Source organism: Choloepus didactylus, chromosome 6 (genome assembly GCF_015220235.1).
Source record: "Choloepus didactylus isolate mChoDid1 chromosome 6, mChoDid1.pri, whole genome shotgun sequence".
Lineage (NCBI taxonomy): Eukaryota > Metazoa > Chordata > Mammalia > Pilosa > Megalonychidae > Choloepus > Choloepus didactylus.
In genome coordinates, this window is record NC_051312.1 from 15619548 (window position 1) to 15634762 (window position 15215).

A 15215-nucleotide genomic window follows, 5' to 3' on the forward strand; every position below is an offset into this window, starting at 1 on the left:
GACCAAAACTTTACTTCTGTTACCTTTGTAACCGGTTATAAACATGATGTATATTTATTATGTCTATGATCATATATGCACATAGTATACTATATAGTGTATATTATGTTTACTATAGAGAGATACTAAATGCTTTATATTAATTGTTGGTTTTTATTACTTTCTATCAAGTCAACTTATTAATTCCTCTTACAATTTTAAATTTCTTTAAAGCCAATTCCTCTGAGAGTTCCAAATATAAGCCTATCACCATAAAAAAATTATTTTGCCTCATTCTTTAAATCTAAGGCAGACATTGAATTAACTAAATGTCATAAGCTGCTGTCTTCCCATATCTGAAGTATAGTTATTCTCTTTCACTCAGTTTTTGGAGAGATGAGATCCTCAGCTAACACCAGACCCTGTCCCCTTTACATTTTTTCTTACTTACTACAAATGACACAATGCCCAACATGAGTAAACTTCAAGCCAGAATAGCATAGGGGATTCCCAATCTCCTGAAATTTTCCTAAGATGAAGCCTATCTGGAGTGTCTAGAGCCACTTATATGTCTGTGTTGAGGATGGGTTGGGAAGGGTAAGCCAACCATATTCCATTTCCACAGATGGTCAATCTCTTAAAGGAATAAAGGATGAGAAAAAGAGAGGATGCAAAGGATGTGACACTGTCCCGGCCCGCGGGACGTTCAACGGAAGCTCCGAGTCCTGTGAGGGAGGAATGGTATGGGACAAGAGACACGAGGAATGACAGCAAGACAAAGATTCTGATCAAGCTGCAAAACTTTATTGAAGAGGCAGAGCATATATACTCTAGGAGAAGGGGAAGTGGCTAGCAAGGGGTAGTGGCGGTCTAGGATTGGTGGCTGCTGTTGCTAGGGCGGATGGCAGATGTAGGGTTAGCATTTTTGGCGCGAACTAGCACTTTTGGTGCGAACTACTTCCGTAAAGAAGGCTGAGGGTAACTTAAGCTATTGTTGTATCAGCCCTGGCGGCCATGTTGCACATCTCCGGCATAGCTGAAGGTGGACTTCATGCTTGCTACCTTAATCGCCCTCTACATGACACTGTGTGTTATATGTTCTTTTAAGAAAGGTCATAAAATCATGGAGCTCCTCAGAGAAATGGAACCTTCAGGGCAATGAATTCTCCCAAAGTGGAGCTAAGTGCCTGAAGGGGGAGTAGTAGGTTCAAGGGTTAGTAATCAAAGCAGCTGCGAAGCAGTCAGCAAACAACCGTTTTAAAATTCAGTGCAGAAGAGAAGTAACACATATTGAGCAAAGACCACGTGTCAGGCATTTTGCTATATTAATTCCACTGTCAGACGTCACATGCTGGTGACTTGCTCAGGTTTACTTTGCTTAGCCTGGGATATTATTGAGTTTTTTAAATGTTTTAGTTAGTAGCTAGCCTTAAAAAGCAAAAATAAAATTCACATTAAACTTCAGGTGTTCTACATTCTCTTGAAAATCTTGGTTAGAAGACGCAGAAGATTCCTTGGGCTGTGTTTTCTCAGTCAAGCTAGGTGGTTCCTCCTGGAAACCCACACCTGGGAAGACCTGAAAAAAATCACAAACCAGAGGTCCTCTAGACAGCTGAACCACCGAGTTATTCATTTTTTACTACATTTTCTATGCTTTCCTATTACTTTTAGCCACCACCACCCGCATGCCCTTTTAAATGATTTCACATTTGAAAGCAGCTGCTATCAGAAAAAAAAGAACAGATTTTAAAAGCAGGCTGGTTTTAAAAGGACTTTTTAAACTGACATTGTGCATGTTTGTCTGCTCTAAACCACACATGACAGATGCAAGAATTATGATTTTTAAATTATTTAAAGATTTTTAAAAATGTGTTATATAGAGGAGAGTTATTTCATGTATAATAATATCTCTATAGACCTTGCTAATCTCATGTTAGTTTATCATATATGAAGTCTTTAAACATAGAAATCTATTTAAAATTGCAAAACCACATTTAAAAATCCAATCAATATCATTAGTAATATTATAACAAAACATACTACCTCACCTATTGTTTTCTATGCATTCATTCACATATAGTCTTTAATTGTGTCAGAATCTAAGAGCTTCGACATAAAAGTATCCTGATTTATAATGCAACCAGAACCATATATGAAAAATATTTAAATTTTGTAAATAAGCAATAATACCTTCATACAATGCATATGAGCAACTCATTTCCTTTTGATCCAATGGTGTCTTTTTTTCTGCTTCTTGGAGAATAAAGTAATCCAGTTAGGATATGGTATAGTAACATTTACAAGTACCCTCAAATTCAAAATTGAATATTATCACATATTGTTCTAATTGAAATCTGAAGCATGGTGTCTGTACATCTGCATAGTGTAATCTTATACTGCATGCTGGAATCAGCTCAGATCATAAAAATAGTTAACATTTTACATTGTTAATAAATTCTTTTTAATTAAGCTAAGCTTGTCTCATTTTAGATGACTATGCAGATATGACAATGTGTACCCGGTATCGTCTTGTGCTTATAATCTTGAAAGCAGGACACAATAAGCAACACATATTTTAGAAAGGAGGAGCCACACACTTTGTTTTTCTCCTCACAGTTTTGTTATGATCTTCCTCCACTAAACTTGGAACATAGTACAAATTTTGTTATATTTCCCCTTCTTCCTCTGGCCCATTTCCCATGGTTTGAGAGATCAGGTATTTGAGCTTCTTTCCTTGTTTTCCATGGTCTGGAACATCTTAAAGTCACCAGTGTCTAATACAATAGAAGGTTGAGCTAGATGCCTATCAATGATTTTTCCAAGATGCATCTTTAATCCCAACCCTATATTTTCTCAATACTTATGTGCACAAAGCATTTATATGTTCACCAATATTTTGACCTAACAAATATAGTAAAGCCTTTAGCTTTAGTGAAGATGAAGAGAGGTATAGATGAACTACTGGAATATATATTGTATTTGGTTGAATCCTATAAAATTACTGATTTGACTTTTTGACCTACATAAATAGCAGTTTCAAATGCTTTGACCTAATATCTGCTGTTGTGAATATTAACTTTAGAATGGTCTTTGAACTTTTCTGATTGAAAATGAAAGAACTAAAGAATTGGAAGAGATATCAAAAGGCTATACTGGTCTCTATTTAGATCCTACCAGCTGCTTGTTGGCCTTATTTTTGAGTCCAGAATTCTATTCCAATAAACTGGTAATTAATGCATGGTGATAGGAATGCCTGGCTTCACATAAAGGGGTACCCTTGAAAAGTTGTATGAGAAAACCAGTTTTCTAAATTAAATACTTGTAAATACAACAATTGTGGGACTCTGCTATTTAAAGACTTCTAAAGTGAATACTTCCTTCATAAAGCAAGTAGCCATGCCCAAATTATCTGAGATTTATCTCCCTAATTTTCATATATTAGATTTGATTGAAGCTCAATATCTTTTCCTGAATCTGGTTGATATAGATGCTGTCATTTTTTTCTTTTTGTCCTCTGAGTTTATTTGACTTAAGTTCCCCTTATTTTGAAATTATGAAGTAGCTCAATTTGACACACTCTCAACTCCTGTCTCTGCCCTCTCCCATCCATCAGCTATACTATATTGAACCCTTAGCTTCATTATAGCTAGTAGTCCAAGAAAAGTTACTACCAATAAACCCAACCTTGCTGTTCAGCATATTCTTCTAAATGTCTGATGTAAATCACTTCTGTTTGATAATGTGTGCTCGATCTCAATGTAGTCTCAGTGTGAAAGTAACACTTAACTTCCCTGAATTTGCCCTTCATGCAACTGAAGACTGTAATAAATTCAGGTCTTACCTCCATGTCTGGGAGGGCTATAGTAGCTATGCATGGAGATGGGAATTTGTCTGATTATCCAGTCAGGCTTTCCATATTTAAGGTAAATGTATTCTGCCATTTATCTTTCATTCACAGTGCCTGTTTCTCAGCCTTCCCATGGACACACTCCAAGATTTATAGATCCTTTATCAGTTGCAAGTCACAAAATTAAATTTAGTGCCCAAAGTCCCAATAGCTCATGCTGACTCATGGTTGCAAGATATGTTGGCATGCCTAATGGAGATGGCAAATCACATCTCTTTAGGAGCTGACCCCACCCTCCTCTCACCTACTCAAAGACTCTCAAGTGTGATTCCATAAGTTAGAGTTCTGCTGTTTGACTCCTTGCTAGTTATTTGCTTGAGCAGTAACACTGAGGTGTCCTCTGGGGTAAGGAGAGAAGATTGAACCCCAAGACTATAGGAATATTGTTATTTCATTTCATGGACCCATATACTTGAAACAGAAAAGGAAATTAACCTTTTGTGACATGCACTCATCCATCGTACCATCATATTTGTAATACCCCCTATTGATTTTCTTTTCAGATTATGAAGGCAATAAGTGTTATTTGTGGGAATCCTGAAAAATATCACCAGATATAAAGAAAGTTAAAATTAGCTGAATCCTACCACAATCACTGTTCCAGTTTGCTAATGCTGCCATTATGCAAAATACCGGAAATGGGTTGGCTTTTATAAAGGGGTTTGTTTGGTTACAAGTTACAGTCTGAAGGCCATGAAAATGTCCAGATTAAGGCATCAACACAAGTATACTTTCACCAAAGGAAAGCCAATGGCATCCAGAAAACCTCTGTTAGCTGGGAAGGCATGTGGCTGGCATCTGCTTGCTCCTAGGTTGCGTTTCAAATTGGCTTTCTCCCAGGACATTTATCTGGGGGTACTCTCTTTGTTTCTCCCAGGCAAACTCTGTACTAGCAAAAGTCTGCTTTCAATGGCCATCTTTAAAATGTCTATCTTGGCTGCAGCAATCTGAGCTCCTTCTGTCTGAGCTCTTATAGTGTTCAGGTAAACTAAACAAGACCCAGGCTGGACGGGCAGGGCCACACTTCCATGGAAACATTCAATCAGAGGTCACACCCTAACCAAAGGTGTCACTCATAGTTGGGTGGGTCACATCTCCATGGAAACAACCTAATCCCAACATCCCAAGAGATTGGATTAAAAGCTCATGGCTTTTTCTTGGGAAACATAATATATCCAAACTGGCACAATCACATTGTTTAAAACTACATTTTCAGGTTTTAAATCAGTCAGTAGCTGAGCCTAAAGGCACTTTTGGACTAGATACATGAAGAAATGCTCAAAGCCAAGAAGACTCTTTAAAAAAATCTGTCTGCTAATATTTTTGCATGCATCTAGGAACAGACTCACTGCAAACTTCTGGTTGTTCAGGGATACAAAGAAGCCTTTAGAAGTAGCACAGCTCTGATGCCTCCTGCAATGAATTAAAGCTCTTGGGGAAATTCCAAAACTCTTCTACACCGTTTTGTTCCTTGGTGTTACTGTAAAATCTGTTGGGATACTCACTGTTTGGAAATGCTGCTGCCTACTGAAAGCTGAAGTTCAGAGTGAAAATGAAAAAAAAAATACATATAACATCAATCATAACTGTTGGATCAAGCATGACTGAATTGCCAGACTAAAAACAAGGGTTTAATAAATTTCTTCTGGAACTTGGCCTTAAAATGCTACCACAGACCTGGGTCACAGGCAAGGCACTTCAAGTTAAAAACCGTAACTGGGAGTTTGAGTTTTTGAATGCATGCTCATTGTGAACACATTTGAAAACACTATGTGATGATGGAATAAAAATCTCCATAATCCTAACACAGGGATAACTTTTGTAAACACATTTGGTATATATTTTTCTATTATACATTTTACAAATATGTCATATATCATTACTGATACTGATCAAAACTGGTGGATTCTCTGCCCGATGTGCTCAAATGACCAATTCTGAGACACCAGGGTTTCAAAGAGAGAAATAGTTATTGCTAAGGGCAAAGCAGGAGATCAGATGGCCTATTGGCCTAAAAAACTGTTTCCCCGAATTCCAGTAACTCTGATAGTTTTATAGTATCAAAAGAAAGGCAGGTTTTAGAATAATGAGTACAATGTCTCCAGAATGCAAAGTTAGAGATGATCGAATTATTGAGCATGAGCAGATTGATTACATAATTAGTCACAGAATGTATGTAAGAAAGTGGCAGCCTTGATGTGAAGATGGGTTTGATTTTTAGTATTATAATGAGGTATGGGTCACTTATAGCTTAAAGTTTAAGCTACTGTGCATGTCAGGCAGGCCAATTTTGGTTAGATCCAGCTTCATCTAGCAAGAAAGTTTAGAAATTGGGGTGAGTTAGTTCGGGGCTGACAAGTTCTTTCACTAATAAACATTAGGGGATGCCTTCGTAATCATAAAACTCTAAACTTGTGAAACAGGATAAGGGGGTACAACTGGAGACTAGTCAGAAGGTTTTTATAATCACAAGATAAAGGCTACATAGTTATACAATCATTATCAAAGATCAAGAACTGAGCTTCTCTAATGCACTAGACACTGTTACCTTATCTCTTTTCATCATCACAAAAAGCACAGCGATTAAGATCATGAGCTGAGAATCAGACAGCCTGACTTTGAATCTGAGCCTTGAAACTTGCTAGTTAGGTCACCCTGGACAAGTCATTTAACATTTCCAAGCTTTAGTTTCCACGTAGCTCTATGAAATAACCCATGTGATCCATTTAGCATAGCACCTGGCACATAGCCAACATTCAATTAATGCAAACTCTCATTAATAATGGCCCAATGAGGAGGGCATAATTACATCCATTTTGCAGATAAGGAAACTGACACTCACCTCTGCCGAGTCATCTTCTGCTCCTGGGTCTCACAGCTGATGTGGACCTGAACCTGGAGAAAAAGTCAAGTCAATTTATCTGGCACCTAGTGCTATGGGAGGCACAATTTATGCCAGAAACGCCAGGTTTTTCAATAATGTTGTCATCCAGCTGACTTTTCCAATCCCTCACGCTTCCTGAATCCTGTGCAAATCATTGACTGACAGGGGTTTGTCAGAGCAGCAGGGGATATATACATATAAGCACCCAATCTTTCACCAGAACCTGCATAGTAACACTTGGTCTTTCTTAAATGTAAAGTTCACTTACCTTGTGTGCTAGTTTGAATGTATTATGTCCCCCAAACGCCATTATCTTTGATGTAATCTTGTGTGGGCAGACCTATCAGTGTTAATTAGATTGAAATTCTTTGAGTGTTTCTTTGGAATGTGCCCCACCCAGCTGTGGGTGATGACTCTGATTGGCTAATTTCCATGGAGGTTTTGCTCCGCCCACTCGGGGTGGGTCTAAGTTGAGTCACTGGAGCCATATAAATGAGCTGATAGACAGAGGGAACTCAGTGCAGCTGTGAGTGATGTTTTGAAGAGGAGCTACAGCCAAGAGGGACACTTGGAAGAAAGCACAGGAGCTGCAGATAAGAGACATTTTGAAGATGGCTGTTGAAAGCAAACTCTTGCTCTGGAGAAGCTGAGAGAAGACAAATATCCCAAGTGCAACTAAGAGTGATGTTTTTGAGGAACTGCAGCCTAGAGAGGAACGTCCTGGGAGAAAGCCATTTTGAAACCAGAACTTTGGAGCAGATGCCAGCCACGTGCCTTCCCAGCTAACCAAGGTTTTCCGGACACCATTGGCCATCCTCCAGTGAAGTTACCCGATTGCTGATGTGTTACCTTGGACACTTTATGGCCTTAAGACTGTAACCGTGTAACCAAATAAACCCCCTTTTATAAAAGCCAATCCATCTCTGGTGTTTTGCATTCTGGCAGCATTAGCAAACTAGAACACCTTGGCACTGTGGGAAGACAAAATTTTAAATGATAGTTGGATAGAAGTTTGAACTGCTTCTAGACCCAGCCCCAAAATCGAATAGATGTGTGGACTCATTCCAACAGGTTACCTAGTCTCTAAGGCACCTCTGAGTTCAGAAATCCTACACCTTTATGAATTTACAATCCCATTGGGGATATAAAACCAAGATACATAAGGTAACTAGGAAAGAGTCTGAGGTCATTTATGACAAGGAATAGTGGCTTTGTGGAAGCTAGAGTGACCCTGAATTAATGATTTAGATATAATTTCCAAAATGCCTCATTATGAGATTTTCCAGAGGCCCTTTATTAAAAGAACTGATTTCTGGGCCCCACCCAGACCTGCTAATCTCAATCTCCAGAGAATCTGTATTTTTAAAATGTTCCCTTGACTCTTGAGCTTCAGTGGATTTGGAAAACAAAGCTTTAGATCAATGGGCTCTGCCCCTAGATATTCAGGTCTAATTAGGGTGGGAATTTAAGCAACAGAAGTGTCCAAATCTCTTCAGGTGATTCTAATGTAGTCAGAGTTGAAAACGACTGGGTTAGATCCTTGAGTCTTTGAAAAAGAATTCTGAATATTTATATATATATATATATATATATATATATATATATATATATATATACACATATATATACATTTTGGATGATGAGGTGTTGGAATAGCTAGAGGGAAGTGGCTGGAGTGGTGAAACTGTGACCCATGGCATTCTTTGGGGTTTGTTCTGTAGCTGCTCATTGAATCGTACTTTGAGTGTTGTTACCTTTTCTGTGTATATCTTGTGTTTCACTGTGGGGAAGTGGCCGAGTAAGTGGAACTGTAACCCATAACATTTTTTGAAATTTCCTATATGACTGCTTGATAAGTCATGGTTTGGGAGTTGTCACCTTCCTGAATATGTGTTACATACCACGGTAAGATGGCTGATATTGTGGAACTACAACCCATAGCATTCTTCGGGGTTTGCTCTGTGGCTACTTGTTCAGTCTGTACTTTGAAAGTTATCACTGTTCTGTATATGTCTTGAATTTCACAATTAAAAAATGTATTTAAAAATAAAAATTAAAATTAAAAAAAAAAAAGATCAAGGCAGCTGGGCCACAGTTCAGCAGCTTCAGGCATTGCCCTTTGATCATTTTACAATACAGGAGAAAGTGAAAAAAGAATACACATAATCATATATTAATTCATAACTTGGTTACATTACCATTTTTCAACCTGTTAAATCTATACAATAAATATTGTCATGTAAATAAAATGTTTCCATGGTGATTTAATGAAAATATAACATTCAATAATATGGTTACTTTTCCATTGTGTTTCTAATGAATATATGTTATTTTAGTCAAGAGTATATAAGATTTACATAAAGTGTTAAAAATAATTAACACGTAATTCTATTATTAATTAAAAATATATTCAAAAGTCATTTCAAAATGGCAGAGTATGGACCTCCCAAAATCCAGCCTCCATAAAACAATAAGAAAACTGGCAAAAATAGAAAATTTTTTTATTTTTTTAATGCAGTTTTATTGAGATATATTCACACACCATACAAACCATCCGAAGTTTACAATCACTGGCTCATAGTATCATCACATAGTTGTGCATACAAACTGTGCGAATTTGATGTATTATGTCCCCCAAAATGCCACTATCTTAGATACAATCTTGTGTGGGCAGACATATTAGTGTTGACCAGATTTTGGAATCCTTTAGGTGTTTCCATGGAGATGTGATTCAATCAGCTATGGACAAGACATTTGGTTGGATAATGGAGGTGTTGCCCACCCATTCAAGGTGGGTCTGAATTAAATTACTAGAGCACTATATAAGCTCAGACAGAAGGAGCAAGCTTGCTACAGCCAAGAGGGACACTTTGAAGAACGCACAGGAGCTGCAGATGAGAGAAAGTTTGAAGACAGCTGTTGAAAGCAGACTCTTGCTCCAGAGAAGTTAAGAGAGGACAAATGCCTCAAGAGCAACTGAGAGTGACATTTTGAAGAGGAGCTGCAGCCTAGAGAGGAACATCCTCTGGAAGAAAGCCATTTTGAAATCAGAACTTGGAACAGACGCCAGCCACATTCCCTCCCAGCTAACAGAGGTTTCCCGGACACCATCGGCCATCCTCCAGTGAAGGTACCCGATTGCTGATGTGTTACCTTGGACACTTTATGGCCTTAAGGCTGTAACTGTGTAACCAAATAAACCCCCTTTATAAAAGCCAATCCATTTCTGGTGTTGTGCATTCCGGCAGCATTAGCAAACTAGAACACAACCCCATGATCAATTTAGAATATTTTCATTACTCCAGAAAAGGAATAAAAAGAAAAAAGAAAACCAAAATCTTCCCATACCCCTTATCCCCTCCCCATATTATTGACCTATAGTATTGGTGTAGTACATTTTTTACTGCAATTTCAGCTTTTTTAAACACTGGAAATTAACCTAAGGCCTGTAACAATCCAAGGAGCATTTATTCAATAAAAATAACTGAATCTCAGAAACAGCAGTGAGCTTTGTGGCATTTTAACTTCCTTTATCCCCTCTCTTCCAAAAAAACCAACAACTTCACAAGGAGAGTTGCTATGAAAACCAGAATCTCAGCAGCCATGGAAAGGAGAACAGTTTGGAGCTCTCCCAAAGCCTCAGACCCAGAGAGTTGTCATTATTTGACCTGTGTGAAAGTTCCCTAGAATGCTGGTCTTTATTTGACTTAATTCAGAACATAGTCACTGCAAATAGCCTTTTCCTGAGGCTGTTGTCAAAAGAAAATCAGCAGCAATTGTTTAGCATTGTAGCTGCCTAAGGTAGTGATTAACAGCTGAAACAAAGTGGCAGACAAAAAATCTAAAAAAGAAAGGTGGAGAGTAAGGTGTGAATAGGGAGATTTAAAAAGCTTGAGAATATTTCTGTGAATCTAGAAGGCTGCATGCATATGGAGGGCTGTAGGCATGCCACAAAAAGACCTGATAAGGCCTTAATCTCTCACTGCTAGCTGATCTTTTGTCTTTGCCCAAAAAGGAAATGAAGCTAAGACAGAGTTGTAAACTGCCCACTGAAGTGTAGAAGACACTCTCCAACAAGCTCACAGAGCCCCTTAGCAAAGGTTAAGAACCTAAATGGTTTAAAACCTTGGAGGAAATTTCTGCCCAATCATTAGCTGACCATTAAGCTAAGTGACCAGATATTTCCGTGACTACATACAACAAAAATTATGATTTACAGAATTAATTCAAGAAAGTCACTAAACAAAAGCAGCAACAACAAACATCAACTACACCAAACCCTGGAGAAGAGAGGAATCTGATTTTCAGAATTACATTATTTAAAATTTCCAGTTTTAAAAAAAATTACAAAGTATGCAAAGAAATAGGGAAGTGTGTCCCATACAGAAGGAAAAATAAAAATCAATAGAAAACTGTCCTGCAGAAGCCAATATGTTGGACTTGTTAGACAAAGACTTTAAACCAACTATTATTAATATGTTCAAGGAATGAAGGGAAACTGTGTCTAAAGAACTAAAGGAAAGCATGAGAATGGAGTGATGTCTCACCAAATAGACAATATCAATAGACAGAAATTAAAAAAAAAAAAAGGGAAAGGAAAAGAAGAGAAAGGCTGGAGTTAAAAAGTACAATAACTGAAATGGAAAATCCACTAGAGGGGCTCCATAACAGATTTTAGGTGGCAGAAGAAATAATCAGAGAACTTGACAATTGGTCAATTAAGATTATCCAGTCTGAGGAACAGAAAGTAAAAGAATGAAGAAATGTGAACAGAACTTCACAGACCTATGCATAATGGCTGTCCTAGAAGAAGAGAGAAAAGGCAAAAAAATATTTCAAGAAATAATGACCCCAAACTCCCAAAACTTGATGAAAAACATTAATATATACATCTAAAAAGCTCAACAAATTCCAAGTAGGATTGAAATGAAAGGGATCTACACCTAGATACACCATAATCAAACAGTTGAAAGACAAAGAATCTTGAAAACAGCAGGGAAAAAGTGGCTCTTCACACACAAGGAATCCTCAAAAGATTAACAGCAGATTTCTCATTGCAAACTATGGATTCAAAGTACTAAAAAGACTATTACCCAATAATTCTATTGCTGGCAAAAAGAAAACAAAACAAAAAACTATCCTTCAAAAATGAAAGCACAATTAAGACATTTCCAGACAAAAACAGATCATTTGTTGCTAGCAGACTGGCACAAGAAATACTAAAGGGAGTCCTTCACGCTAAAATGAAAAGACACAAGGCAGTAACTCAAACCTACATGAAGAAAAAGAAAAGAACTGGTGAAGGTAACTACATAGGTAAACATAACTGACAATATAAGTGTGTATTTTTGTTGTTTGGAACACTTTTTTCTACTACCTGATTCAAAAGACAAGTCCATAAAGCAATAATTGTGAAACTGTGTTGAAAGGCTTATAATGTATAAAGAAGAAATTTGTATGAGAATAACAACACTAAGTAGGAGGAAAGGAATGTAGCTATATAGGAGCAAAGTTTTTGTATAATATTGTAATTAAATTACTGTTGATTTGAATTAGATTGTCATAAATTTTAATCTCCATGAAAACCACTAAATTTAATATTTCAAAATATGTAATAAATGAAGGGGTATAAGGTTACAAAAAAGATACATACTTTGCACAAAAGAAGGCAGCAATGGAGGAAAACAGGAACAAAAAAGACAGACATATAGAAAATAAATAATGAAATGTCAGAAGTAAATCCTACCTACCAGTAATTACCTCAGAGATAAATGGGTTAAAAACTCCAATCGAAAGTCAGAGTTTGTGTTCTGGTTTGCTAATGCTGCCATTATGCAAAATACCAGAAATGGATTGGCTTTTATAAAGGGGATTTATTAGGTTACCTATTTACAGTTCTATGGTCATAAAAGTGTCTGAACTAAGGCATCAACAAGAGGACACCTTCACTGAAGAAAGGCCAATGGTGTCCAGAACACCTGTAGAACACTCTATCCATCAAAAGTAGACTACACATTCTTCTCAAGTGCATATGGAACATTCTCCAGGATAGAACATGTTAGGCCATAAAACAAGTCTCAATGAATTAAAATGACTTTAAAAATCATACAAAGTATATTCCCCACCATAATGGAATGAAATTAGACCTATTTATGAAGGCGATAAGACAAATTCACACATGATGGCATCTGCTGTTCCTTTGCTCCCAGATTGTGTTCCAAAATGGCATTCTCCAAAATGTCTCTGGGTCTCTCTTAGCTTCTCTAGGGCAAACTCAGGGCTTCATCCCTTAGCTTAGCATCTCCAGACATCCTTCTGTCCACATCTCCAAGCATCTCTAAGCATCTCCAAGTGTCAGCAAGCATCTGGGTCTGCCTCAGATCTTACCTTCTCTCTTAAGTACTCCAGTGAACTAATCAAGACCCACCTTGAACGGGTGGGCCACACCCCCATGAAAACACTCAATCAAAAGTTTCCACCCCAATCAAAAGACTAATAAATCTGTAGCCACAGATTGCATTAAAGAACACGGCTTTCTGGGGGATGCAACATATCCAAACCTGCACAGTGCATAACAGATTAAAAAAAAACAACATGATGCAAATACACATTGTCTATAAGAGACAGATTTGACATTCAAAGAAAAATAAGTTGAAAGTAAAAGGACAGGAAAATATATACCATTAAAACAACAACCATAATAGTTGTAGTGGTTATACTAACATCAGACAAAATAGACTTTAAAACAAAAACTGTTTCCAGAAATAAAGTGGGACATTTCATAATGATAAAAGGATCAATCAGGAAGATACAACAATTATAAACATATATGTACCTAATAGCTGAGACCCAAAATACAGAAAGCAAAAACTGACAGAATTGAAGGGAGTAATGGCCCAATTTAACCATTACAGTCAGAGACTTCAATACCCCACTTTCAATAATGGATAGAACAACTAAATGGAAGATCAACAAGTAAACAGATGACCTGAACAACACTTTAACACAATTACATCTAACAGACACCTATAGAACACTCTATCCATCAAAAGTAGAATACACATTCTTCTCAAGTACATATGGAACATTCTCCAGAACAGAACATGTTAGGCCATAAAACAAGTCTTAATTAATTAAAATGACTTTAAAAATCATACAAAGTATATTCTCTGCCATAATGGAATGAAATTAGACTTATTTACAAAGGAGATAAGGCAAATTCACAAATACGTGGAAATTAAATAACACAATCCTAAATAACAAATGGGCCAAAATAAATCACAAGGGAAATCAGAAAATATTTGATATAAACAAAAACCAATATACAACATTCCAAAAATTATGGTATGCAGATATAGCAGTGTCTATAATAAACTTTATAGTTCTGAAAGCCTATATTGAAAAATAAAGATCTCAAAACAACAACCTAACCATCCACTTCAATAGTTTAGACAAAGAGCAAACTAACCCAAGAGCAAACAAAAAGAAGGATGCAATAAAGAAATGGGAATAGAGAAAAACCGATAAACCAAAGGTTGGTTCTTTGAAAAGATCAACAAAATTAACACAACTTTATCTAGACTAACCAATAATAAAACAAAGAGCACTCAAATTACTAAATTTAGGAATGAAATAGAGGACATTACTATCGACCTAAAAGAAATAAGAAAGATAAGTGAATACTATTAATAATTAAATGAAAACAAATTAGATAACGTATATGAAATATTCAAATTGCTAGAAAGACACAAACTTCCAGGTGCATTAAGACACCTTAAGTGTAATTAGCACTAATCTCTCACAAACTCTTTCAAAAAATTAGAAGAGGAAGGAACACTACTTGGATCATTCTATGAAGCCAGTATTACCCCCCGATACCAAAACCAAAGACATCACAAAAAAAGAAAACTAGAGACCAATATGCCTTATGAATACAGACACAAAAATCCTCAAAAAAATACTATCAAACCAAATCCAACCACATATAAAAGAGATTATAAACTATGTCTAAGTGGCATTTATCCCAGAATAGGTTAGGTTGGCTTAATCTACAAAAACCAATCAATATAATACACCATATTAACAGAATAAAAAGCAAAAAGCACATGCTCAACTCAATATACTAGAACAAAGCAATTGATAAAGTCAAAATTCTTCTTGATAAAAACACCCAACAAACTAAGAATAGATGGGATCTTCCTCACTCTGACAAAGGGCATCTACAAAAAACCCATGGCTAATACCATACATAATGGTGAAAGACTGAAATTTGTCTTTTCATGGCCAGGAACAACTCTTGCCAATTCTACTCAACATTATACTGGAAGTAAGGCAAGGAAATGAAATAAAAGGCATCCAAGTTGAAAAAGAAGATGCAAAACAGTCTCTATTAAAGATTCAAAACTATCTCTATTTAAGGTAATTCACACAATTACCTTGTATCTA

The 15215-nt window shown here is 36.6% G+C and overlaps 1 long non-coding RNA gene across 3 annotated transcripts in view; it reads right to left on the reverse strand.

Annotated features, from left to right (window-relative positions):
* Positions 1–947: 947 nt before the first annotated feature.
* Positions 948–15215, reverse strand: part of LOC119538413 — a 97617-nt gene continuing 83349 nt past the window's right edge. For 2 of the 3 annotated variants that reach the window (XR_005217552.1, XR_005217551.1), the window contains exons 3-5: positions 6729–6781; positions 2170–2232; positions 948–1555 (exon numbers count right to left, since the gene is read on the reverse strand). This is a non-coding gene — a long non-coding RNA (uncharacterized LOC119538413). The remainder of the gene's footprint in view (positions 1556–2169; positions 2233–6728; positions 6782–15215) is intronic. The other variant, XR_005217553.1, reaches the window with a different exon arrangement.